General features: G+C 39.9%; 1 protein-coding gene, 1 non-coding gene and 1 pseudogene across 11 annotated transcripts in view; 2 read left to right on the forward strand and 1 right to left on the reverse strand.

Moving 5' to 3' along the window:
- Window positions 1–3008: 3008 nt before the first annotated feature.
- The window catches only part of FKBP5 (FKBP prolyl isomerase 5), a 121216-nt gene continuing 96860 nt past the window's right edge, over window positions 3009–27364 (forward strand). For 5 of the 10 annotated variants that reach the window (XM_088024015.1, XM_088024016.1, XM_028120433.2 and 2 more), the window contains exons 1-2: window positions 3009–3130; window positions 9283–9388. The gene's annotated coding sequence lies outside the window, so the exon portion shown is untranslated. Of the gene's footprint in view, window positions 3131–3497; window positions 3933–8035; window positions 8139–8197; window positions 8350–9282; window positions 9389–27364 lie in introns of all 10 variants that reach the window. The other 5 variants (XM_028120432.2, XM_088024013.1, XM_088024014.1 and 2 more) reach the window with 5 other exon arrangements.
- On the reverse strand, window positions 6664–7081 carry LOC148164132 (large ribosomal subunit protein eL30 pseudogene; annotated as a pseudogene).
- On the forward strand, window positions 25960–26066 carry LOC114222293 (U6 spliceosomal RNA). Its single transcript, XR_003611905.2, has one exon. It is a non-coding gene; the product is annotated as a U6 spliceosomal RNA (small nuclear RNA).

The raw sequence follows: 27364 nt of genomic DNA on the forward strand, positions 1-27364 counted from the left end.
AGGACAAAAGATAGAAAAAGTAAAAGAAAGGGATGTAGTGAGAAGCTCTAATAGGTATTTCAACTGGGGGCTCAGAAGGAAAGAAGTACAGAAACAGTGAACATACAATGGCTGAATTTCTTTCAAAATTAATGAAAAATTATGCAGATGCGATAAGCAGCCATGAAATGACATATATTCACTCCACCATGTGTTCTGACTCTTAAAACAGTGCATCCTTGGGGTGCCTGGCTGGCTCAGTCCCTAGAGCATATGACTCTTGATCCCAGGGTCGTGAGTTCAAGCCCCATGTTGGGTGTAGAGCTTACAACCCCTAGATATCCTTCCTGTACAAATCTGCCTTTGAAAGGATTCTGAAACCAACGTAAAGGTAGCTCCATAGCTGATGGAATAGGGCTTGTGTGGGCTGAGTTCAAATACAAGCTTTGCCACTCCCTGGTGCGCTACCTGTAGAAGGTTGCCAAATTTCATTTTTTTTTTGGCTAATAAATAGGACTACAGGCCTACCCCACATTGTCATTGTGAGAATCAAGTGATACAGTGCACGTGAATAAACCTAGTGAACGCTAAGTGCTTTAAAAATGAGATACGGTTGGAGCAGGGTCACAACATTCCCAGGGGCACTAACAGGGACAGGGAGGAACGGCTACAAAATTTGCAGGTCCCGGCACAAAATGAAAAATGCAATGCTGAAAAATTATTAAGAATTTCAAGACAGTGACAGCAGAGCATGAAACCAAGCGCAGGTCACACGCCCCTGAAGCCAGCCTTGGTAACAGGCCCTGCAAAGAACCGTTCTGTGCATTAGGAAAGGGCTGTCCGTCCCGCACCCAGGTGTCTGCAGCCATAGCCCACGTTATCTTTGAGTTCTGAAGGGCAGCAGTGTTTGGGGAAATTGCAAGCCACACGTGTTTTCAAATGCCAAGGAGGGCAAGTGCAGTGACCGAAGTGGTTTTCTGAGAGAGAGTGGGTGGGGCCAGCCAGGCTGCCATCAGAACTGTGGAACTGACTGTTCCCCACAGACTCTGGCCGAGAAAAAAAAGCCTGCAGCTGTATCTACAGGGCCTGTTGTTGTTTGCTGCGGTGTGTTACAACACAGCCTGGCAGCCTCCGGGACCTTTCTGTCTTACTCCTGGAAGAGCCTGGTCCCAGAGCATGTGACATGACCACACAGCCCTGCAGATTTGCCCATATTGCTCCTCGCTGTTCCCTCAATTACCAGGCTTTTCCAGGTCTGTGTGCTTTTTGCTCACGCCATCCTCTGCAGTCCGGGAATTCCCTTCTTTCCTCTTCCACATCCCTCCCTCTGGCAAACACCATCTTTGAAGACTCCATCTTTTAGGACTGAGCTCTAGTGTCACCTCTTCGATGACGCCTTCCCTGCCTTTCCCAGGAAGAGCCAATTGCTCCTTCCTTGGAGCTGTCCACTGTAACCTAAGTGGTACTGACAGGTAATGTGGATGTTACTATCTCCTTGGCCAAAGCCTTCAAGGGGTAGGACAGTGTCTTCTCGCCTTTGTATACTCTGCACACAGCACTTGCTATTAGTAGATTCTTTAAAAAAAAATTAATTATTTGAGAGAGCGCATGCGCAAGAGCAGGGGGCGGAGCAGAAGGAGAGGAGCAAGCGGACTCTGTGCTGAGCCTAGAGCGGACAGGGGGCTCAATCTCACAACCCTGAGATCATGACCTGAGCCAAAACCAAGAGTCCCATGCTTAACGGAGCCACCCAGGCGCCCCTATTAGTAGATTCTTAGTCAATTGGTGTTGGAAACTTTTAGAACAAATCATTGAAGGATAAAAGGTTGGGTTTGGATTTAATCACCAATGTCTTGTTGAATTAATGTATGAATAAATTGTTGCAGTGCCATCTGGTAAAAGGGGAAACTTTTGGCATTAAGTCAGGGCCCTTGCCCTTGAGGAGGTTTCAGTGTTGGTTCTATTTGTCCTTTCTGCAGGCACCACCTCCTGAAGGCGGGGATGATGATTTGTTGAAGAGGCTGTTCAGAAATACCTAAATGACCAACATGACATAATGCAGAGAGCAGATTTGGAGATAAGAGATGTGGTTTCTGATCTGGTTATGAGATATCAGGTTTCCAAAGGTGACTGTTAAGTTCCATACCTATGGGACTTTAGTTTGTTTCCTCAAAAGTGAGGGGATTGATTTAGTTATCCCCTAAAGCCTAGGTGCAGCCAGCTCAAGCCCCTCTCCTGAATCTCTATGAGGAACTACTCAGAGGCAGCCAGCCTTCTGGCTGGAGGAGTTTGGCCCCTCCTGAATTGGAGTTTGCTCAGCAGGTCTGCCCTTTGCGGATGACAGGGGTGGGGTGGGAAAGGGGGATCAGAAAACACAAACATTTTTTTTTTTAAGGCCCTTTGGCGTTTCAGTTGCCTCGTATCTCATGCTTGAAAGGCAGAAAGCCACGGCCAAGCACGGTCTTCACAGTCACTTAGTGTCCATGGGAAATGCTACGTGCTAAACTCGTTCTTAAGATGGGATTTCCTCAGGCTCAACTGGGCATCTTTGACTTCCTGGCGCTAACCTAGTCTGCTTACCTGACACAAACAGCCCGGCCTACCCTTCTCCATCCTCTGACGGTCAGGCCGGGTAAACAGACCGGAGGGCAGAGTTTTCAGAGGTACGATTCAGATGTGAAGTCAACTAGCTTGTTTAGGCATGAGTTTCTCTGGAGGTGAGAGATGGTGTGAGGGGGCGTCGGTCAGTTTCCCCTATCCCTTCCCTCCGGCCCCACAAAGGCCAAGGGCCAGACACGTGGGCTGGCGTGGAGAGGCGGAGTTTACACTAAGGCGGAGGTGCAAATGGACGGGGGCGGGGTCTCATTTGCATGGACGGCGCGCGGCCACCAATCCGGACAGGCGGAGAGACAGCCCGCGCGCCTTTTGGGGGCGGACTGACAGCCCCGGGGCCCTATGGAAGGCGGGTCCTGCGGCCGGCGGGGGCGGGACCGCGCCGGGCGCTGCCCGGGGGATTCGGGCCGGTTCGCGGGCGCTGCCAGTCTCGGGCGGCGGCGTCCAGCGCGCGGACGGCCTGCTGGGCGGGCTGGGGGCCGAGCGGCGCGCGGGTGAGGCAGAGAGAGACGGGGCCGAGGAGCAACCACGGCGACAGGTACCGGCGCCATGGCCGCAGGGATGGGGCGGGCGGCTGCGGCGCCCCGGGAACCGAATTCCCTCCTTTGCGGTCCGGGGGCCGCCGCGCCGCTTCGGCGCCCCCTCACGCACGGTTTCCCAGCCCCCGGAGCGGTGCTTCGGGGCGAGCGGTGCCGGGGAAGCCTCGAGGCGAGCGCGCTGGCTGCCTCTAGCCCAACTGCGGGGCCCCTGTGCGCCCCGCCGGCCCTCGGGGCCGGTGCTCCCTACGGGAGGCGCGGACTCGGGCGGCCGCGAGAGCTGCTCCCCGCCCCCGCCGCGCTCCCCCTTGCGGAGGCGAGGCCGGTCGCGCCCGCTCGTCCTCACCCGGCTTTTGTTTCCCGCCCGAGGTGACAGGTCCCGGCTCCGGCTCCCGTCGGCGGCCCCCGACTCGCCCGAGGCCCGGCGCCTGTGACCGCGACCGCCCGGAGCAGGCTTGTGGGACCCGCCGAGAGCCGGGCGGCGCGTGAGCAGCAGCGGCCGCGGGCGGGAGAGAAACTTCGCCTTCTGGGGCCCGGGCGGCGGGCGAAGTCGAGCCGGGGTGAGCCGTGCGCCGGGACGCCGCGGGCGCGATGGAGCCGCGCACACCTGGCGGGGCCGGTGGCGGGCGAGGATAACGGAGTGTCCCACTGCTGCGCTCTTCGCTTTCGGTTTGCGCTCCCCGGGCGGTGGGTGTGGATGCGTGTTCTCCGCCTTCACCTGCCGCCATGGGACGAGTGACTGGGATACAGCATCCCGGTTCTCGGCCGCTCTTGGAGGGTGCCAGTGCAGCGCCGTTCTAACAGGTGATTATTCTCGTGCCAGGTGAAAGCCAGTTAAAACTTGATTTAGGGCTCATTTTTCAGTTCACTCGTAGAACGTTAGAACTCCTTCCACTGATGCCTGAAAAGGTGTGCTCGCGACAGTATAGGAGTCAAACCCAGTACTGATTTAAAAACAACACTTTGAGGGGTCAGCGTGCAGATTAATTGCCTTCTTTCCTTGGACGAGCCTTGGAGGAACATTGTAGTCTTAATTTAAAAAAAATGGGTTTCTGCAGTGGTGGCGAAAGCATGGTAAGGTACAAAGTTAGTAAATGGGGAATGCAGAACTCTAGATATCCTTCAGTGTGGTTCAGGACAGCGTGTACAGCGTTTGGCCGCCATTCAGTAAATTCTGCATGAAGTAGTTTGAGCTCGTGGTTTTGGATTTACTTTTCAGGAGTATGTTTTCCAGTGGAATAAGGCTTAGTATTGAATGGGAGCTTTCTTTGCCTCGCTGAGGGTAGACAGGAGTGTTTATTTTCATTGTCTTACCATTTTGTTAAATTGTGGACAAGGGAAAAGTTAAGGCATATTTCAGTTAAGTATTTTTTAAATAGTCTATGGAATTCTGCCCCCCCCCCGAGGGTTTTTACTTTAGAGAATTAAAGTAAGTAGCTTTTTCTCTTAGTGTTTGAATCAAAATTCAAGGATACACTTGAAAAATTTTTTATTCTTTTTGGAAATCTTTATTTGTCATACTTTCACTTACCATTTTCTCTTCGTCTCTCTCCCAACTGACCTCCACTTAATCTACAGTTATGGCCCTGACCAATGTAGGGCACCTACAGAAAAAATACATTTAAAAATAATATATAACAACTATTTTTAAAATGTAGTTTATACATATTTAAATTTACTTATAACACTTGATTTAGCTTAATTTTTTTCTAATGTGTCTTTTATATCCATTGGGGATGATTTATATTTAACAGAAGTGTAACTTCTTAGGAACAAAGTTATAATTTTGATTTAATTATGCTACCTTAGTAGTATTTCACTGAATTGTGATTTTACTATTTACCTAGCTAATTAGTAACACCATTTAAAGCTGAACCCTTTAACCAGTAGGCTAGTTGTGACTGGGATTTTTAAAAACAAAATCAAAGATGGTCTTTAGAAAATGTTTTATATCTCTAAAAACAACAGGCTTAAATGTTATGAAGTCTGTCTTTCCAACATTTAACAAAACAAATATTTTTCTGAATCTTTAATTTTTTTTAGTTATGGTAATTTTAGGTGAATTTCTTTTTTTTTAAACATAATTTTAACCAGTTCAACATGAAAAACTTAAAATATTGGATCAGGCAACTAATTAGATCTTTGATTTTCTGTTTATTCTTGGGTTGGAAAAGAACACATATTTTGGGTTATTTAGTTTCTTAAAGGTTTCTTAGAATGACTCAGTCTAGAGAAGAAAGAACATCCTCTTTCTGTAGCTATAGAAAAAGTTATTGCTGTTAAAACTGAGTTGTCTTTTTGATGCTCAGGGTAGATTGGTCGAACAGTGACTCGTCCTGTAGAGTGGGTTTTATTCTGTATAAATAGTTGTAAGGAATCTTGTAAGTCTGGGGCTCCTCATTGTTTTGGATGATTTAAGTAATTGTTCTTTAAAGTGTATAGGAATATATTAGTTTTAACTGCTATATGTAATTTACTATGTATAATAAGTATAATCTTTATCCTAAGGTAATGTTTAAATATACTACATATGATAAATTAAATTTATATTTCATAGTTTTATTTACACAAAAGCATATTTTAGGGACTTTATAAAAATGTCTTTTAATTAAAGACCCATTTTCAAATTCAGTTTTTAGATATTTTACTGGGTTTTTTTGTTCACTTTAACTTGTGGTAGACCATATCATAAAATTATCAACCACATTTCAGTTTCAAAATTAAGCATAAGTTGAATTCTTACATCTACACAGTAAATAAACATCGTGAGTGTGTTTAAGTCATTTATCCTCAGGTGTGGTTCCTTTTGAGTTTGGGGGTAGGCAAATATTTTTGAATGAATAAAGCCACAAAAAACAAGGGCATTTATTAAAATAGCTAATTTGAGGATAAATGAGTTGACCCTTTTAGACATGAATACGGCTTTGACAGTAATATGCATGTTATACCCAAGGATATCTCTGTACAGGCCTTTACTATAATTTTTCACAATTCCTAAAGAAAAAAATCTGTACATATATATTTTTAAAGATTTTATTTATTCATGAGAGAGAGAGAGGCAGAGGGAGAAGCAGCCTCCCCATGGAACAGGGAGCCTGACTGGGACTCAATCCCAGGACCCTGGGATCATGACCAGAGCCGAAGGCAGATGCTTAACTGACTGAGCCACCCAGGCACCCCAAGAAAAACTATATTGTACATATTTTGGCACACCAAATTCTGTAATTATTTAATACTGAACAACTAAATATGGACATTTTATGATTCTATTTGAACTTTTATTTTTTTAATCTTTTTTAAGAATTTTTTAAAGTAATCTGTACACTCAATGTGGTGCTCAAACCCACAACCTCTAGATCAAGAGTCACATGCTCCACCGACAGAGCCAGCCAGGCACCCTGAAACTATTTGAACTTTTTAACCTAGCTGATTAATAATTAGATTTTGGTTTATTGTACATTTCTGAATTTTCTACAGTGCATTTTTTTTTTAAATGATCTCTGGCCAGTTTTATTAAAGAAAAATTTTGCATGATTTACTTTTTACCAGTCTTTTCTGGCATGCTCCTGATGATATCAGAATCGCCTGGATCAGTGATAGCCAGTGTGCATACTCTGTAGTATTTCCCACATGCTGTGCCCAATTCAATATTATTGCCACTTTAGTGATGGACACCAGTTTTGGCCAATGTGACCTAGTACTCTATTTCAGATTTCCTCAAGGCAGGCAGTTGTTGGCTAGGATGACCAGTTTTGCTTGGCTGTGTCTGATCATTTTGTCTGCTTGTACCCCATCATATACTGTCCACTTACATTGAGTTAGAGCCTAGAGATAATCGACTCCAGTGACTTTCTTCTGTGCAGCCACCATCTTCTTGCCTTAGGTGCCGGGCAGCCCCCAACCAAGAGTAGTTGCCAAGATGGCCAAGGAGGGAGAAAGAATCTACAGTGCATTTTTAACTTCCAATAATATATCCCCAAAGTGTAAAGAAAATTAAATCTACACACATAGGAGATTGGTTGTTGGTATGCAAATAACTATTGATTTAAAAACAGTAGCCACTGAAGTGTGATTTAACTTGCAAAAAAGATACATACCAAGTAAAAGACTCTTCTGTCAAAAGAGCCTATTATGGGCCTTATGCACCCTGTAACTAATCTGTATAACAGGTTACTAAGGATATTTTAGCAATATTTGAAACACTAAAATTCAAGTACTCAAAATAACTTGTATCTCACAGTTTGTTATGAAAAGAATTGGCCTGTACTCAGCTGAAACTTAAACATGTAAGACTATAATCCTTAAATGGAACAAGTTCATTTTATGCTTAATTTAGTATTTACTTCTAGTCTTTTGGAAAACATCTAGTTAATGAGAGTGAAGGACCACCAGAGGGAGTATGGGGTCTGCACATTTGCTGTATCTGTTTCCTACTCTTGGTCTGGAAGAAAAACACTTTAAAAATAAGAATAAGATTGTAATTCTCTAAAACAGGAAAAAGATAATGAAAGTTGGGGGTTGTAGCTGTTTAGAGCTGTGTCGTTTTTGTAACAGTTAATCGAGGCTGTTTTCCTTGTTCTTTTAGAAAATGGTACAATTATTAGAAAAATAAAAGTGATGTATTTTCAGAGTGAGTAATGGGTTAAGTAAATAATTACACATCTGCGAAAGTTAGGGAACATCTAAATGCTAAGAATGTTTTTTAAGATTAAAAATATAGTACATTAGAATTGTGTGTTCTTGAAGTTGCTCATTTTGGGAGAGGAGGAATAAAAGATGAACAACGATCGAGCACCTTTAGAAGAGGGTTGTTTCCTCCTTTTCTAGTTGCAAACCCTTCCTAAAGCAAGCAATGGTAAATTTCTAGAACCATTTGTATCATTCTGCTTCCTCTTGGCAATTTATAGGTGCTGTTAAATGAAGAGCCACTTCTATTCCCCTGAAAATGATCATCTGATTATCAAAAGCAGGGTTGGGAATTTCAGATTGATCTCTTCCAAAATCAGATTTGTATGTATGTTCCTTAATGTTACTACCTGTGGAAATTAAAGAATCTCCTCTACTTTCAGCTGAAAATTACACAGTGGAATTTCAAAGTCAAGATGTGTTTGTCATAGACTTAATGCTGCAGTAAATCACTTTTGGGGATGGAGAAAACATCCTAGAGATTGAGTCCTTTTCAGAATATAGTCTCAATGAAGATGGAATGGTCTTTACCCATGTTAAGTATTAGCCAATGGATTATTTCCCTATGTAACTTTTTTTAAAAGCAAGACAATAAGATAAAAACTTGTAATTTTAGCACATATTTTGGGTTTTATCCCTGGCATAAAAAATTATTACGTAGTGGAGGTAACAATGTTTTGAAGTTCTAGTTTGGGGAGGGAATTTATTATGAGAAGAAGGTATTTCACTGAAGCAGAACAGGGTAACTTATATGGAGAGAAATCTGTTTCTCTTTTAAATTATTCTTAGGTTAAAACATAATACTTATTAAGAAAAATTAAATGGACAGCTTTCCCATCTTAGATTTATTTTCACTCTGAACTTTATAAGTTTTTAAAAAATACCTTTGTCGGTTCCAGGTGGACTTCTCAGAATCTATTCATTTACACACACACACACACACACACACACAGATAAAATACCTATTTTTTTTGTATTTTATATAACTATATATTTTTGCTCTATGTGCAATCAGTCCATCTATCTGTACTATATGACTTTACAGGCTTATTTATATGTGGGAACCCTCCCCTTTTTAAATAAAATCTTACTGCTTTAAGGGGAATAAAGTACACGTTCACAAAAAGATTGATGTAAAATGTTCATAGCAGCTTTTTTCACAATAGGAATGAATTGCTGCTTCACACAACATAAATGAATCTCCGAAATGTTATTCAGAGCAAGAGAAGCCAGGCACAAATATGTACAAATGATGCCATTTATGAAAAATATAAGAACAGGCAAAACTTTAGGTGTGGTGATAGAAATCAGGACAGTGGTTTCTGGGTAAGGGTTGTGGTTGACTGGAAAGGGGCAAAAGGGAACTTTCTGGGGGAGATAGAAGTATTCTGTAGCTTGACTTAGGTAATAGTAATTCAAGTGTACACTGGTTGGGTAACTTTATTTTCATATAATTTTTAACTTACAGAAAAATTGCAAGACCTAGTACAAGGAACATCCAGATTCACCAGTTGTTGGTGTATGCACTTGTTCAAACTTACTGAGCTGACTACCTAAGATCTGGGCATTTTACGGTATGTAATTTTTACTTTAATGAGGAAAACTACAACAATTTGTTGAAGAGGACAGTGATCTTGTTATCTGCAAAAAGTGAAATACCTGAATTCAGACTTCAGTATTTTCATAATGATGGAGAAAAAGAGAATTGCTGACAGTCTCTTTTGTCTTTACGTATATGTATTTATGCTGCTTCTCTCTGAAGTTTCCTGATGACATATTTTGTTAGAAGAAATAAGGTTCTGAAAATGATTCAAGGCAGAACTGCCAGCAAGGAAACCCTGCTTGATTTTGTTATCCTATGCACGTCACCCAGGGAATGAGACTGATAGCTAGCAATAGCTTTCCGGGAATTGAAGGTGGTGATTATTCCTGTTTGAAGAGTTGCACACCTACAGTGTGCTATGTTTTGCACAGACATGTATAGTTTTTATTGTCTTGGAACTTACAGATGAAGAAGAGGCAAACAAATCTAGTTATCATTTTTTGGGTGGTGCTCTTTATCATAGGGAGGAAAGATATGTGCTTGCAAACCATATATACTATTCTTGTTTATCAGTGAGTGGTAAATCTAAGCAGTCAATTTGTTCTCTATTAGTTGCAGCACTGTCATAGTTTAGTAGAGTGATAGGTTTTAAATTATATCCATTTAAATCCTAGCTTAAACTGTTATCGTTGTTAAAAACATTCAACTTTCCCCCTCTACTTATTAGTTTATATAATTTTAAATATGTGGGGTTTTTTTTGCAGTTTAGGGTTAGGTATAATTTATGGATATTGGTTTTGTTTTTTAATCTTTTTCCTTTTTTTTGCATCTCCATAAAAAAGTTGTTTATTTGATTATTTACTAGAGTGTAAGATGTTTGAAATAATACTACACCTAATCACGTTCAACAAATTAATCATTGATACTGGGGATAAATGTTTATTTTGCCTTTACTAACCAAAACCGTATGTTTACATGGACTATATATTTTCTTCGACAAAAATTCTAAGTTCATTGAAGAGAAAAATAACAAATGTCCCAACATCAACCAACATGGATAAGAGGATTTTTTCCATTTAATGAACATACTTCTATTCCTCTAAAATGACACAGGATCTTTTCTCCCTTTCATACACATTAAATTTCATTGGTCTCTTGAGAATGAATAAAACATTATTTGAAAAGATTTTGTACTTCTGAAACAAATAATACATTATATGTTTAAAAAAAAAGATAGCAGGAAGGGAAAAATGAAGGGATGGAAATCGGAGGGGGAGAAGAATCATGGGAGACTATGGACTCTGAGAAACAAACAGGGTTCTAGAGGGGAGGGGGGTGGGGGGATGGGTTAGCCTGGTGATGGGTATTTTTTTTTTTTTTTAAAGATTTTATTTATTTGTTTGACAGAGGAGACACAGCAAGAGAGGAAACAGAAGCAGGGGGAGTGGGAGAGGGAGAAGCAGGCTTCCCGCCGAGCAGGGAGCCCTATGCGGGGCTCAATCCCAGGACCCAGGGATCATGACCTGAGCCGAAGGCAGACGCTTAACGACTGAGCCACCCAGGTGCCCCAGCCGGGTGATGGGTATTAAAGAGGGCACGTACTGAATAGAGCACTGGGTGTTATACGCAAACAGTGAATCATGGAACACTACATCAAAAACTAATGATGTAATGTACGGTGATTAACATAACAATTAAAGAAAAGATTTTGCCTGTTAGAATTTTGTTATGAGCTGTCAAGTCTTAACTACAGAGAGAATTTTTTTTTAAATATTTATTTATTTATTTATTTATTTGTCAGAGGGAGAGGGGAAAGAGAGAGGGAGAGAGCACAAGCAGGGGGAGCAGCAGACAGAGGGAGAAGCAGGCTCCCCGCTGAGCAGAGAGCCTGGTGCAGAACTTGTTCCCAGGACCCTGAGATCATGACCTGAACTGAAGGCAGATGCTTAACTAACTGGGCCACTCAGGCATCCCCAGATAGAATTTTTAAGATATCTGGGGTGTCCAGGTGCCTCAGTCAGGCAAGCATCTGACACTTGATTTTTGGCTCAGGTCATGATCTCAGGGTAATGGGGTCGAGCCCCACCTTGGGCTCCGCTGGGGGTGGAGCCTGCTTGGGATTCTCTCTCCCCGTTTCTGGCCCCTCCCCCAACTTGTGCTCACGCACTCTCAAAAAAAAAAAAAAAGTAATTTTTAAAATATCTGTAGGTAGGCTTTTTAAAGATTTTTTTTATTATGGAAATTTTAAGCTACACAGAACTGGGGAGACTAGTATGAACTTCCATAGACCTGTTCTCCAGATTTATTAATTATCAGCATTTTGGTTAATGTACTTTTAAGTTCTCACCACTATTGTAAAATAGTAGTAGTATTGGTGCATCAGATTTTTCTCTCTGTTTTTTCCAAAAGTTTTGTTACAAATAGAGAAACTTCAGAAGACTTTGGACAAATAGTAGTTATGAAGCTGTTTTAATCCTTAGCTTTTTTCTGTCAATTCATAGCCTGAGAAAAAAAAATTAATTTTTTAGCTTTTCATTTAGAACAAAGCAGTACAAATATTCCATGTCTGTATGATAAGTATTATTCATCTGGAAGGTTAGGTTATCTTCAAAGTGTATTATCTGAGGAATGCTGTTGTTTTAAATGTTTTTCCATAACCAGCTCTTTCTCTAAAAACTTAATCATTACTCTGCTTTCTAGACCACAAATCTGTATCTTCTGTCTAAACTTGAGGCCTAAATTTTCACCTATGTCTTGACACTAAATATGTTTAAATACCATCTCTGTAGCAGCTGCACACCCAACACCCCCTCCCCTCACCCCTAGCTGAAAAGCTCTTCCCAGTTTTCCTCTTCAGCTGTCAAAAACTTCATTAATCTTGGGGTGCCTGGGTGACTCAGTTGGTTAAGCGGCTGCCTTCGGCTCAGGTCATGATCCCGGAGTCCTGGGATCAAGCCCCACATCGGGCTCCCCCTGCTTGGTGGGGGGCCTGCTTCTCCCTCTCCCTCTGCTGCTCCCCCTGCTCATGTTCTCTCTCTATCTCTCTGTCAAATAAAGAAATAGAATCTTAAAAAAAAAAAACAAAACTTCATTAATCTTGTTGGTCATTTTTACTCTTAAACTTCCTAAGCTCAATTGAGTCACTAAAACAGTTTGTTTCTAACTTTATAATGATTCTTTTTATCTTTTTGTCCTTTTCATTTTCAGTACAATAATCCTAATTTGGTTAACATGTTAAAACAGGAGATTATACCTAATCTATAATGAACTTCATATATATGAAAAGTGAGCTATGTTCCTAAGGTAAACTAAGGCACTTTCTTCCCTTCCAGAAAGCTTCAGTCAGCCTTCTGTAGGCCAAGACATCATTTTTAAGGCCTAGGTGTTCACTGTATTTAAACTGAGGTTCTATATAAGACTTCAAAATCACTCAGCTCAGATAACCTGGAGTACAGTGGCTGGCAGGGCCCAGTTTATCGAGGAGAGGCAGTGTGTAAGCAGCAAACTTCAGTAGACCACAGAAATGGCCCAGGATGAGTTCCTTCCAGCCCAGAATATCTTGAAGTGCTTTGCGGTGGAGGAAATTCTAAGTGTATATAACACATTTTCAGGACTTCCTGCTGTTTTTAAGGCTAAATGCACCAGTCTATGGGTTTACCTTATTTTTAGTATATGTGCTGCCAAAGTGAGCACTATGGGTTTACCTTAAAACTTACTCCCCTTGCCATATTTCCTGGCCAAGATAGTTCCTGTCTAAAAGCCACCTTTGCTGAAAGTGACATGATACTTTCTTCATTTCTTTTCTTTTTTTTTAATTTTTTATTTTTTAAAGATTTTATTTATTTGAGAGAGAGAATGAGGTAGAGCATGAGAGGGGGGAGGGTCAGAGGGAGAAGCAGACTCCCTGCTGAGCAGGGAGCCCGATGCGGGACTCGATCCCGGGACTCCAGGATCATGACCTGAGCCAAAGGCAGTCGCTTAACCAACTGAGCCACTCAGGCGCCCCTCTTCATTTCTTTTCTTTACAGGCTCCTGGAATTGACGTTTGTCAGAAAGATAGGAACCTATGGTTAGTTAAGAGGATATAAAATAGAAATGGGAAAATAAGTTATATCCATTATATTTCCCACTAGCTGTCATCCAGCCTCCAGGGGTCTTGCGTCTGATTCCTTTCCAAATGAATTGTAGTTTATCAACTTGGCTTGCTTTTGGTCAGCTTCTGGAGATCTTTTTTCCTCTGCCTTTCTGGGAAATGTTTGAATCTCCTCCTGGTAAGAACCAGGATCCAATTTGAGATTACTGACTTTGGGAATAAAAGAATAAAATTCCGTATTGCTTTACATAATCTGTAATATCTGGTTATTTTCTTCTGAGGGAATTAGGAATAGTATGTGGATTCTGAGATGCTTATGCAGAAACTAATTTAATAGTTATTAAGAGTGGAAAATGGAGTAGTAAAATAGATTTCTAGGAAGCCTAGTCTGGTAGGAGTAGACATTGGGGTGAGATTCAGTAGCTATATGATCTTGGGCAAATTAAAATCAACCTTTCTGAGCCTTATTTTAATTGTAAAATGAGTGGGTTGAATTAGGTAGTATTTTAAGGTTTCTTTGCAGCTTTGAAATTCTAAAATGAATGGTCTCTCAGGAAAAAAACCCTATATACTGTTTCCAGTAAGTGATCTTTCAGTTGTTTTATATATATTTTTTCTATTTCCTTTAGACGTTAGGAAAAGGAATAAAGGAGTCAGAATTCCTAAAATGGATTAGATTTTAGTGTTATTTATCTATGTTTCTCCACTGAATTTATGCTGGCCTCTTACTTTCTACCTTCTATTTGTGTCCATTTTCTTTTATTGGTTTTTCTTTCCTTTACAGTGTGACTTTCATATCCCTCGTTTCACTGCATTTTGCTACTGCTTTTTTTCTAGCTGTTCTTCACCGCTCATATTTCATTATGGGCATGAAATTTATCAAATATGCCCTTGAGTCTGAGTTATCCCTAAATTAAATTTAGATATCCTAATGGTTGTTAGGATTAACGGAACCTTTCTAACTCTATAATACAAAAGCTTAGAGAAGTCCGAGCATAAAGGGAGTGAGGGAGCCTGAAGGGAGAATGAGTGGTGTGGAAGAGAGTCTCCCAGGATTATTCTGATATTTTGATTTAAAATATAAGTTAAAATATTTAAGTCGATGATGGTGACTCTGCCAGGGATAGGAGAGTTTGGTCCCGAAGTCCTGCTCTACTACAAGTTTCCTGAGGGCAGCAGCTGTACCTCTGGTCCTGAATCCTTAGTGTTCAGGGTCATGCTGCATAGTAAGCATAAGTTGAACTCATTTGTGGTTAGGACTGATTCTTCAAGGTGTTCTGTGGTAGACTGCAGATTAAGAGTGTGGTACGGTCTCTTTTTTTATTTTATTTTTTAAATTTTGTTATTGTTATGTTAATCACCATACATTACATCATTAGTTCTTGATGTAGTGTTCCATGATTCATTGTTTGTGCATAACACCCAGTGCTCCACGCAGAACGTGCCCTCCTTAATACCCGTCACCAGGCTAACCCATCCCCCCACCCCCCTCCCCTCTAGAACCCTCAGTTTGTTTTTCAGAGTCCATCGTCTCTCATGGTTCGTCTCCCGCTCCGACTTACACCCCTTCATTCTTCCCCTCCTGCTCTCTTCTTTTTCTTTTTTCTTAACATATCTTGCATTATTTGTTTCAGAAGTACAGATCTGTGATTCAACAGTCTTGCACAATTCACAGCGCTCACCATAGCACCTACCCTACCCAATGTCTATCACCCAGCCACCCTGTGGTACAGTCTCTTAAGTAAGACCATCACTACCACTGTGTGATATTGAACAGCATACATAGCTTCTCTGAGCCTCATTTCCTCACTTGCAATATTGAGGATGGGCAGTTGTGAGGATTAAATGAGACTGTACATATAAAGGCACTTAGCCCAGAGCCTCCTATGTGACTCCAATAAATACTAAATGTCGTTACAGTTTCATTAATAAGCACTTTTGTGTTTCAGATACTAGGTTCTCTTAGGTTCTAAATAGTGTTGTTACAGAATAAATGAGACAAGAGCCTGTTCTTAGAAAAGATAGAATATGTGCACAAAAGATAAATAACTAATGGTAAGTGGTAAATGAGTGGTTTACTTAAGGACTCAAGAGGCAGGAATAATTGCTAAGCAGCTGAGAACTTCAGAAAGGTGACAGAACTTGATCTGAGCTTTGAAGCACTAGTTAGCAAGTTAAGAGGACAGGTTCCTTGGAGCCAGACTGCCCGTGTCAGAATCCTAGCTCTGCTGCTGTGTCATCTTAAGCAAGTTACTTGACCTCCCTCCTAGGATTGTTGAGAGAATTAAATGAGCTGATATATACCAAGCACTGAGAATGGTGCTTCAAACATGGTTAGAGCATGATAAATTAATTAGTATAAGTTGAGAGAAGAGAGAATGCATTTCAGAAAGAACATTGAGTGATAATGAAGGGATGGTATTCTAGGTTTGTTTGAAATGATGAAGCCAAATTGGCTGAGGGGAATAACCTGTGGGAAAATAGTGATTATGTTTGGGCAGAATTATGAATGATCAAGCCAGGTATTATGAGATCTTTTCTGTATGTACTGAGGGAATGTGGGGAGGATTTCTTGGGTTATTTGGGAGGCATTCTTGTGTGTTACAGATAATGTTTAAATCTGTATCTCTGGCATTTCTCACTTTCTTTTCTGCTTTCAATATAACTGAAACTAGTATTCAAATTAATTTTGACAGTGAAACTCATAATCTTCTATCCTGAACCATTTGTCCATTTCTTTTTATAAACATGAGTTTTTGACTTTTTTTCTCTCCATATTCTAGTTGTTTACATTATCCTTATTCCTTTTCTCCAGATTTTTCTCTCTGTCCTCAGAAACCCCAGGCTAGTTCCTAAATCACTAAAGCCGTAAAGTGGAAAGAGCCAGGGAGACAGAGGAAGGGAGGGAAATAACCTCTAGTTCAGCCGTCTTGCCTTGCAGATGAGGACATTGAGGTCCAGAGGAAGTAAAGTCATATGTTCAAGATCCACAGCTAATTACTGAGCAGGCCTGCACCTTTTAGAGCTAAACTAGGGCTATTTTTTACTGTCATGCCTAGTGTGATTCTCAGCCATCTGGGTGGAAATTACAGTAGTACTATTGATAATTTTTTCTTTTTTTTTAAGATTTTATTTATTTATTTGACAGAGAGAGACAAAGCAAGAGAGGGAACACAAGCAGTGGGAGAGGGAGAAGCAGGCCCCCCATGGAGCAGGGAGCCAGATTCCGGGCTCGATCCCAGGACACTGGGTCATGACCTGAGCCGAAGGCAGACGCTTAACGACTGAGCCACCCAGGCGCCCAATTTTTCTACTATTACTATTAAAAACCAAGATAAAAAATAATTTTACCATCAGGAAAAATGGGATAGTAATTCACACTTCTTAATGAGAAGCCCATGATTACATTCTTGGATGAGCATTCTTTTTTCCTTTTTTTTGGTTAGCATTACTATTCTTAAAGTAATATTTGAAACCAAGACTCCAAAATCTGCCTTAAGGAGAAAAGGGTTTCTTTCGTTCATTTTTAGAGTTGTAAATTATAGATATAATAGTGTTGTAATCATAAATAGCTTTCTCAAAAAACGGGCTTTTCGTTTCATTTTACAGATTGATGTGCTGGTAAGATTAGCATGAAGAGTTGGGAGCTATTGTACTTTCACCTCACAGCTTCTAACCCTATACTTCTATTACAGTAGTCTACATCTTCTCTAGCTTCTGACATTTTAGTATATGCCACACATCATGGTGAGAAACTTATTTAAACATTGTTCTTCGGGTGCCTGGGTGGCTCAGCCGGTTAAGCATCTGCCTTTGGCTCAGGTCATGTCCCAGGGTCCTGGGATTGAGCCCTGCCTCGCATCGGGCTCCCTGCTCAGCAGGGGAGTCTGCTTATCCCCCTCCCCCTGCTCATGCTCTCTCTCACTCACTCTCTCTCTTTCAAATAAATAAATAAAATCTTAAGAAAACACTGTTTTCTTCACTGTTTTCCTGGGTGGATGCAGTGTGGTGGAAGATCTATAAAGCCATAAGCTTAGTTTCTGATCACTCTAAATGCTCTATAAATACTCCCTTTTTACAGAGTAATTTTTTCTCATATATAAATAATGTCTGTTCCTAGCCATCAAATAAATCATTATCACACTATTTTTTTTCCCTTGAAGTGTATTGTTTTAGTTTTAACTTTGGCAAGATGGCTTTCCTGTATTTGGAAAATTTGCATGGTATACTTTTTAGTCACTTTAAGCATAATTTTATCATAAAATCATTTTGCACCTGGTAATAATGTTCTGTATTCTTTCCCATGATTACAGAAAGAAAAAGGCATGGGTTACATAAAAATGCCCCCAGCAACCTCTGCTTATTCTGCTATATTCCTTCAAAGAAAGTAGGCTTCTGGGCTAGATCCATTTTTACTGAAATAATAACTTTTCTTTATCATTTTCAAATACTGTGAAGTTGAATTGTATAATCCACAAGTGTATACAAAAATTTTTTTCCATGTCCTCAAAGCTTTGTATCAGATCACTTACTTATATTTCCCATGGTTTGGTTTCTTTTTTCCTGTCTTCATTTTTTTGAAGGGAGAAGGGATTTTTTTTCCTCTTTTATGATCTGCAACTTGTTTTGTATTTGGAGGATTCTTTAGGTAGCAGCCCTGCAGTTCTTATACATTGAGACCGTTGGTTTTGTAATATTCTTATATCAGTAATATGATTTATATTTCCATTTTTATAAATTATTGAATTCCTGTTATTGCTGTGTTAACTGTCATGTACCATTTATATGCACTGTAGTTATGTTTGGTCATATTAAGTTCATCCACTGTTGTCAAAGTGGAAATACCATGGCTGGGGTGTGTTTATGTATTGCCTCTAGAGTTGTAGCCATTGACGAACAGGAAACTGAAAGCTAAAAGTTCAGGAAATGTATTGAGACTTTGTGGAAAAAACATATATGATACTTAACTGCTGAAATCCATGGACATTTGAAGACTAAAACATTTATATATGAGTTTAGTTGAAGATGAGTATTGTGGATTCTTAAAACAATGCTGTCAGATGCTTAAATATGGTAATAGATGCAGTATGTGCATCGTAGGCCAGGAAAGTTGTGCAATGCTAGAGAAAAATGCAACAGAGTATTATATGTGTTCAACTATATGCTTTCAAGAAGTAAAACAGCTGGCACACCCATCACATTCTTTAAGAATGTCATATTTTCAGAGACTTGCAGTTTTGGTTTTAGTTTAGTTTTTGGGAAGGGGAGGTCTCCATGTTACAAGGTAGCCCATATTACTCTTAGGAAGTTCTGATGGCTTAAGTTTTATTTTCTCATTTTGAATTGAACTTTGTTTCCCTATAATTAATATATTCTGTAGTTTTCTTAGTGTTGAAAATAATTAAAATTACTTAAAAAGTTAAATGTGTGGAAGTTTTTTTTCCAGGTATTGTGGCATTTTAGGTGCCTCATAAAATACTGTGCATAGGGAACCTTTATTTTTGAACTTATTTTTTAAATTTTTGTCAGAGGAGATGTGATTAATGTATATGCCTGGTAACCTGTATTTTCTCTTTCTATACTTACCTATTTTAACAGGATGTGATTTATATGGATTCAACATTCTTACTGTTTGAGATAAGTAGGAAGTTTTAAATCTTAGAATTGGGAATTTTTTGAATATTATATTTTTATTGCTGTTTTGTTGTATATTTCAACAAAAGAGGTAACTAATGACTATTTCACTGCCACATTAAATGAGAATTCTATTTATTACAATGTTCTTTTTAGGAATTTTAGCTGCATTCTATGTCTGTGATTGTGATCAATAATAGTCTCATTAAAATTAGCCTCTGGATTTTCAGAATTGATTTTGGTTTGTATCTGTTAGGGTCATAGGTTCATCTCTGAACTATGTGGCAGCCAAGGGGATAGAAAGCAATGACTTGGCAGAGATTGGGGATTATTGGTTCCACTCCAGGAGGTGAGCAGTGGCTCCCCAGTGGAAAGTTCCAGAATGCTGTTTCTAGCAGAAGCGGGAGGGTGGGGCAGTGGGGGAGGGGGGAATGGACTTGGGGCTGACAAAACAAGTTGTCTCAAGAAGGCCAGACCACAGAGGAGGATGGAAGGATAGGAAGTTGAACTTCATGTTGTAGCTGCTCTGTTGTTGCAATAGACAGTTTTCTAAGAACAAGAACTTACTATTCTTCTTCTTCTCATATATATTACTGTTATATTATAGCACTTCTTATGTAGTGTATGTTCATTGTACAAAAATTTAGTGAACATGTATAAATTAGTGGAGAAAATTAATATTTCCTATTTTTTCCCTCTTCAGATGTTCTTAATTTCCTTTAAACTTCATTTAGCATATAGGTTACTTCTTATTTATTTGAAAGTGTGCTTGTTGAACTGTTCTCTCTGCAAATTGTGCTTCTGATAACTTTTAAAATTAATTATGATGAGAATAAGAGTCCATTTTTTAAAGCCTTTGTTTTTGTTTGATATAATTAACCTATTAATTTGTATCTATTTTATGGTGAACCGTGGGTGTAATGAGAACTGATACCTGGAAGTCAGAGTGGCTTTTACTGGGGAAATGGGGAAAAATAGAGACCAAAAGTCCTTTATTAGCTCTTTGAGAACCTGGTGTAGGTTTTTCTTGTTCACCATTATGTCCATATCGTCAGGCACAGTGCTTGCCACATAGTAAGTGTTCCATAAATGATTGTTGAATGAATGGATGAGTTTTTCATTAAGCATTTTGAGTAGCTCCTATTACCTGCACTGTGGATGATCAAGATCAGTTATATTCATCCAAAATTAAGAGTCTTTGCTATGCACAACCTTTTCTTTCTTTTTAAAATTTCTTTATTATTGAAGTATAATTGACATGCAATGTTCTATTAGTTTTAGGTGTACTATGTATATTTTTTAAGATTTTATGGATTTGAGAGAGAGAGAAAGAGAGCACCCGTGCGTGCTCAGGAGAGCATGTGTGGGTGAAGGGGCAGAGGGAATCTCAAGCAGAATCTCAAGCAGGCTTGGCACTGAGTCCATGACCTGAGCTGAAGTCATGAGTTGACCACCTAATCGACTGAGCTGCCCAGGTGCCCCTCAGGTATACAATATGTTGATTCAACAATTCATTGCATTACTCAGTGCTCTCCATGATAAGTGTAGTCACCATCTGTCACCATACAAGTTATTGCAGTATTATTGACTATATTCTCTATGCTGTACTTTTCATCTTCATGACTGATTTATTTTGTAACTGGAATTTTGTACCTCTTAATCCCTTTCATCTATTTCACCCATCTCCCCCCCCCCCACCCCTCTGGCAACCACCAGTTCTCTGTATTTAAGAGTCTGGTTTTTGGGGGCACCTGGGTGACACAGTTGGTTATGATCTCAGGGTCCTGAGATTGAGCCCCGCAGTCAGGCTCCATGCTGGGCATGGAGTCTACTTAAGGTTCTCTTCCCCCTCTGCCCCTCCCCACCACCCAAGCTCACATGCTTGTGTTCTCTCTCTCTCTCTCTCTCTCTGTTTCTCTCTCTCTCAAATAGATAATTTTTTTTTTTAAAGTCTGGTCTGTTTTTTTTTTTTTTTTTCTTTTTTTGGGGGGGGGGCAAGGGTCAGAGGGAGAGGGAAAGAAAGAATCTTAGGCAGGCTCCATGCCCAGCATGAAGCCAGTGCTCAATCTCACGACCCTGAGATCATGACCTGAGCCAAAATCAAGAATCGAAGGCATAACAGACTGAGCCACCCAGGCACCCTTTTTTCTTTTTTTTTTTTTTTAAGATTTTATTTATTTATTCATGAGAGACAGAGAGAGAGGCAGAGGCAGAGGAGAAGCAGTGTCCCTGCTGAGCAGGGAGACCGATGCTGGACTTGATCCCAGGAGGCTGGAATCATGACCTGAGCTGAAGGCAGATGCTTAACCGACTGAGCCACCCAGGTGCCCTTCTTTCTTTCTCTTTTTAAGTGAAAATTTGATAGGATTATTTTTTTTAAAAAAGCTATGTATGATTCAAAAAGATACATGCACCCCTGTGTTCACTGAAGCATTATTTACAGTAGCCAAAATATGGAAGCAACCTAAATGTCCATCGATAGATGAATGGATAAAGAAGGTGTAATACACATGAATATTACTCAGCCAAAAAAAAGGATGAAATCTTGCCATTTGCAACAACGTGGATGGACCTAGAGGGTATTATGTGACGTTAGAGAAAGACACATACCTTTGATTTCACTTAGGTGGAATCTGTAAACAAAACAAACAGACTCATAAATACAGTGAACAAACTGGTAGTTACCAGAAGGGGGAGGGTAGGAGGATGGATGAAATAGTTGAAGGGGATTAAGAGGTACGAACTTATAAAATAAATCAGGGGATGTAAAGTACAGCATAGAGAATATAGTCAATAACATTGTAGTAACTTTCTATGGTAACAGGTGGTAACTACTCATTATGGTGAGCATTTCATAATGTATGTAAATAACAAATCACTGTATTGTACACTGAAACTAATATTGTATGTCCAACCGTACTTCAATGAAGAAAAGGATATATATGTATGTACCTACACACACATTATATACCCCAAAAAGTGAAAAATCCCTTGTTTCTTCCTATGAATCCCATTTCAGAGTTAGCTATTAGTGGTTTCTCACTATTTATTTTTAGGTATTTTCTTGCATTTACAAATATATGCATTTCCTTTACACAAATAGAATAGTAATGTACATTCTGTTTTGTGACTTGCTTTTTTTCCTCCCTTCAGATCATTCTTAAACATCTTTCCATATCAATTCATATACAGCTGCTTCTTTATTTTTAGTTGCTGCATAATATTCCATTGTGGGGATATATAATAATAGTCCAGTAAGAGGGGACGCCTGAGTGGCTCAGTCCATTGAGCATCCAACTCTTGATCTCAGTTCAGGTCTTGATCTTGAGGTCGTGGGTTTGGGCTCCATGCTGAGCATGGAGCCTACTTAAAAAAGAAAAGCCCAGTAAGGAAGTTTTAGTTGTGTCCTATTTTTTTTTTTTAATTTTTTATTTTGTGTGTGTATGTGTCCTGTTTTTTTTACACTATTACAATTATATTGTGTTTAATATCCTGCATATAATTTTTCTTCTGTGAGGGTATCTACAGGTAATTTCCTGGAAGTATTGCTGGGCTAAAGGATATTTTGCACTTAAGCTTTTTATAGATATTGGCAAATTCACCTTCAAAATATTTTACTACTTTGAAGTTTTACTAGGGATATGGTGTTATTTTCTGATAACTGTACACATTTTCATTTTGCTGATTAAAAGAGTTCAACTTTTGGGAAAATGAATCCTTTCCATAGTAATTTGAGATGTTTAGAAGATGATAGATTAATATATTCCCATTGTCTTCTGTAATTAGTTGAAGTCAAGTGGAAGATAGTGGTCTGTATTGTCTAGAAACCTGTAGTGTGCATTGCACTGAATCAGATAAGTGAGATCAAGATGTTGGTTTTCTCGGGTTTTGTCTTAGAATGTTTAAGATAAACATTTATTAGTGATGTTCCGAGGGGGTAGAAGGCCCTGAGTGCTGGTTTGATAAGTTTGGATTTGTTGTGCTGGGGAGCTATTTAGAAGTCCTTGAATTGGGAAAGTACTGTGTGGGAGAGGCTTTACTGGCCTTATGTATAGAATGAATGGAAGTGAGTGAATAGTCTGGAAGTAGGAGTAAGTAGGTCAGCTGGAGAACTGTGGTAATTCCGGAAGGCAATGAAGAAAACCCTGAATACGGTGATAGATACGAATTTGGAAACTAAGGTAGTAGGAAACACAGTGAACAGTTGGCAGGTCCTGCTGATAAAATGGAGAAAAAATATGTTAAAGTTGTAAACCTAGGAGAATAGCCCGATGATACAGATTAATGAAGTAAATAGAGAATGGGCCAATTTTGAAAAAGTTGATTTTCTTTAAAAAGGTGGGGATATAAAAGGGGGTACCAAAGTATTTATGGTTAGGCAATTAGAGATCAAAAACTGCAGAAGGGAAGAAAGAGGAATTATAACTAGATTTGGTTATAATAGAGGTAGTGGCTAGAATTAAGAGTGGTAAGTTCTGGTATGAAGTAGCTGATGGGAAAAGGTGTTGATTGAGAACAACATTTGGGAAGGGGTATTCTCAGTAATTGGAGATGGGTTGGAAGAATCAGGGAAAGAAGAAATTAGTAATGTGAGGAGTAGGGAAAGAATCAGGGTATGTATCTGCATATGATACAATATTTTCTTGATGTTTTCCGGGTACATACTGTGTTCTTCCTTTGGTACATACTGTGTTCTTCCTTTGGTAGCGATACCCAGAAAATGGTAATAATCATCTTAAAGATGGAGTTGATCTTATTCCTAAAGTTAATATTCTACTTGAAAAAGGGTCTTGGAAAAGTAGTTTTGGTGTCATATGCTATGTTCTTTTTAGTTTCATAAAATGTTTTCATCTTGCTTTAATATCTCTGGGTCCTAAACAAGAAAAAAATACAGCTTTATTGCTGGATAAAGTCCAGATTACCTTGTGCAGTTTAATCATTTAAAAAAATGTTTCCTGGCTTTTGAAACGTGGCTAATAACCAATGGTAAGAATCCATATCTTTTTAGGACATAGTGTGAATTCAGCTTTTTTACTGTCATAGTACTTGTCAGAATGGAGCCAATTCACGGGAGATGATATAGTATCAAAGTCAGGACCTCTGACACTACGTGAAAGGGTTAGAGTTGCAAGCTCAGGAGTCATTCTACCTGGTTCCTCTGTTCACTAGCAATATTGTGCCTCTTAATTTCACCATCTGGAAATGGCAATAACAGTTCCTATAGCATAGGGTTATTGAGAGAGGCTCCAACATGGAACTTATATTCTAGTAAGGAGAGACAAGCAATAGACAAGTAAACGTACGTACCACGTGGTAAGTGGAGGGGAAAAAATGGTAGGGCTGATTGCTGTCGTTTCTTGTTCTTTTATATTGGGTAACAGGGAAGGCCTCTCTGATAAGAAAGTATTGGAACAGAGACCTGAAGGAAGTGAGGGAGCAAACTTTGTGTCTCGGGGTGGGGGTAGGGTGAGAGTTCCAAGCAGAGGGGACAGCAAGTGCAAAAGCCCTGAGAAGGCTGTTGAGGCAGAAACAGAGTAAGTGAGAAGAGAAGCAATAGGAAAATAATTTCAGAGATAGCCACTGACCAGCACGTAGGGTGTTAATATAAGAAGGACTTTGGATTTTATTCTGTGTGAGCTGGGAAGCTGTTGGAGGGTTGCCAGAGTAAATTTTTTTGAGCTAGTCTGATTGTCACTTCTTTCCTTAAGAATGCTTCTCTTCTCTATTTCCTTTGGAATAAAGTTCAAATGCTTTATTCTGGCACACAAAGTCCTTCACAGTCAGCTTCTGCCTATTTATTTAGCATCATCTGCATCCTTTCCACATGTCCCCTCCACTTTAGCCAAATTGGATTACATGTGGTTCCTTGGCTGGGTCATGATGATTTACATCTTTGTGTCTTTCTGCATGCTCTTTACCCTGTGAGAAACCCTCCCTCTCAGCTCACGGAGTCATTGGCTGTGTTTTAGAGGGTCCTTTTTGTGCTCCTAGAGCACCCTGTGCCTTGTTCTCTCCCCCTTCTCCCCCCCCCCCCGCCCCAGCAACTTTCTACTCAAGCCACAGTCCTGGAATGTGCTGTGTGCTGTGTTCTTTTACCAGCCTTGATTTTACTCTTGCCACACCCTTGCCAGTTGAAATTAATGTCCATCCTTCAAGAACGAGCTGGAACACTGCCGTCTTTTCCCTGCTTTATAAACTGCCATCTTTTCCCTACCCTTATAGATACTTTGTAGCTTTCTCATACTTAATCACAGTTATCTTGAATTGAAATGTTTCTTTGCTTTGCCTCACACAAAATCCTTGGCGTTACTCATTTTAGGTTCCATTGTGGCTCCCAGGGTAGGGTCTTGGGCAGATATCACATTTGGTAGGTACTTGAGGTATACAGGATTCATAGGACAACTAGAAAACTGTCAGGTTTCAAGATGCTCAGAACCACAAGCAAAGTTGAGACATCTGTTAAATTAAAAAACAAAAATTTACTGTAACATAATGTTGATGATGGCATGACTACCATGGTTCTCTCCTATATTTACTCTTGGCGCCAAAAATTAGTGCACCCCCTTTAAAATGTAGGTTGGCAAAATGTATTCAGACACATAAATGTTTTATGGGTTTTGACCCAGTGACACCACTTCCAGAAATCATCTTAAGAAAATAATACAGTGTGGGGCACCTGGGTGGCTCAGTTGGTTAAGCGACTGCCTTCGGCTCAGGTCATGATCTCAGGGTCCTGGGATCGAGCCCCGCATCGGGCTCTTTGCTCGGCGGGAAGCCTGCTTCTCCCTTTTCCACTCCCCCTGCTTGTGTTCCCTCTCTCGCTGTCTCTCTCTCTGTCAAATAAATAAATAAAATCTTAAAAAAAAAATAATACAGTGCTTGCTTCGGCAGCACGTGTACTAGAATTGGAACGATACAGAGAAGGTTAGCATGGCCCCTGTGCAAGGATGACGTACAAATTAGTGAAGTGTCCCATATTTTTGTAAGTAGTATCTCAATTAAAAAAAGAAAAACCTAAAAAAGAGAGAAAATAATACAAACCAGAGTGGCAATTATAACTACTAATGTTGAAAGTTTACTGTGTGACAGACACCATGCAAAGCCCTTACTTAATTTAATTCTCAGAATTCCAAGAGGTGTGACTACTATTACTTCATATGATAGATGGGGAAATTGCACAAAGTAGTTGAGCGACTTGCCCAAGCAGCACTCATGTAGCTGCTATGTTGTCAAGCCAAGATTCTCACTGAAGCAGTGTGTTTAAGAATCCATATGCCTGGGTGGCTCAATTGGTTAAGCGTCTGACTCGATTTCCGCTCAGGTCATGATCTCAGAGTCATGGCATCCAGCCCTGTGTCGGGCTCCATGCTCAGTGGGGAGTCTGCTTGAGATTCTCTCCCTGTCCCTCTGCCCCTCCTGCTTGTGTGTGTGCGTGTGCTCTCTATCTCTCTCTAAAATAAATAAATCTTTAAAGAATCTGTACTCTTTTTTTTTTTAAGATTGTATCTTTAAGTAATCTCTATACCCAACATGGGGCTTGACCCCACAACCCTGAGATCAAGAGTTGCACACTCTACCAACTGAGCCTGCAAGGCACCCCAAGAATCCATACTCTTAATTATATGATAAAAGCCTAGGCACAAAAATGTTCACAGCATGTTATGTAGAATAGATACATTGGAAACATTGTATGTTAGGAATTATTGTCCATCTATTCAATAGAGTAATTTTTCTAATAGCTTTATTGACGGAAAATTCACATAGCATGGTATTCACCTCTTTAAGGTGTATAACTCAGTGGTTTCCACTATATTTACAGAATTGTGCAGTTATTACCATTATCCCACTTAAGAGCATTTTATCACCCCCAAAAGAAATCACACACCCATTAGCAGTCACTCCTGCTTCTACCATTACCCTAGGTAACCACCAGTCTCCTTTCTGTCTCTATGGATTTACGGACAGTTCATATAAATGGAATCATACAATATATGGTATTTTGTGTCTCAGTCTGATTTAGCATAATACTTTCAAGGTTCATTCATGTAGCATGTTATCAGTACTTCATTGCTTTTCATTACTGAATAATAATGAGTTGTACATTTTGTTTACCCATTCAATAGTTAATAGACATTTAGATTGTTTCTAACTCTTTGGCTATTATGAATAATGCTGTTATGAACATTGATGCACAAGTTTTTGTGTGGACATATGTTTTCATTTTTCTTGGAATTGATCAAATGATAACTTTACCTTTTAGAGGAACTGCCACACTATTTT

This window comes from Eumetopias jubatus, unplaced genomic scaffold, assembly GCF_037043125.1.
Source record: "Eumetopias jubatus isolate StellerSeaLion01/CBP00866 unplaced genomic scaffold, mEumJub1_p1.0 scaffold_6, whole genome shotgun sequence".
Lineage (NCBI taxonomy): Eukaryota > Metazoa > Chordata > Mammalia > Carnivora > Otariidae > Eumetopias > Eumetopias jubatus.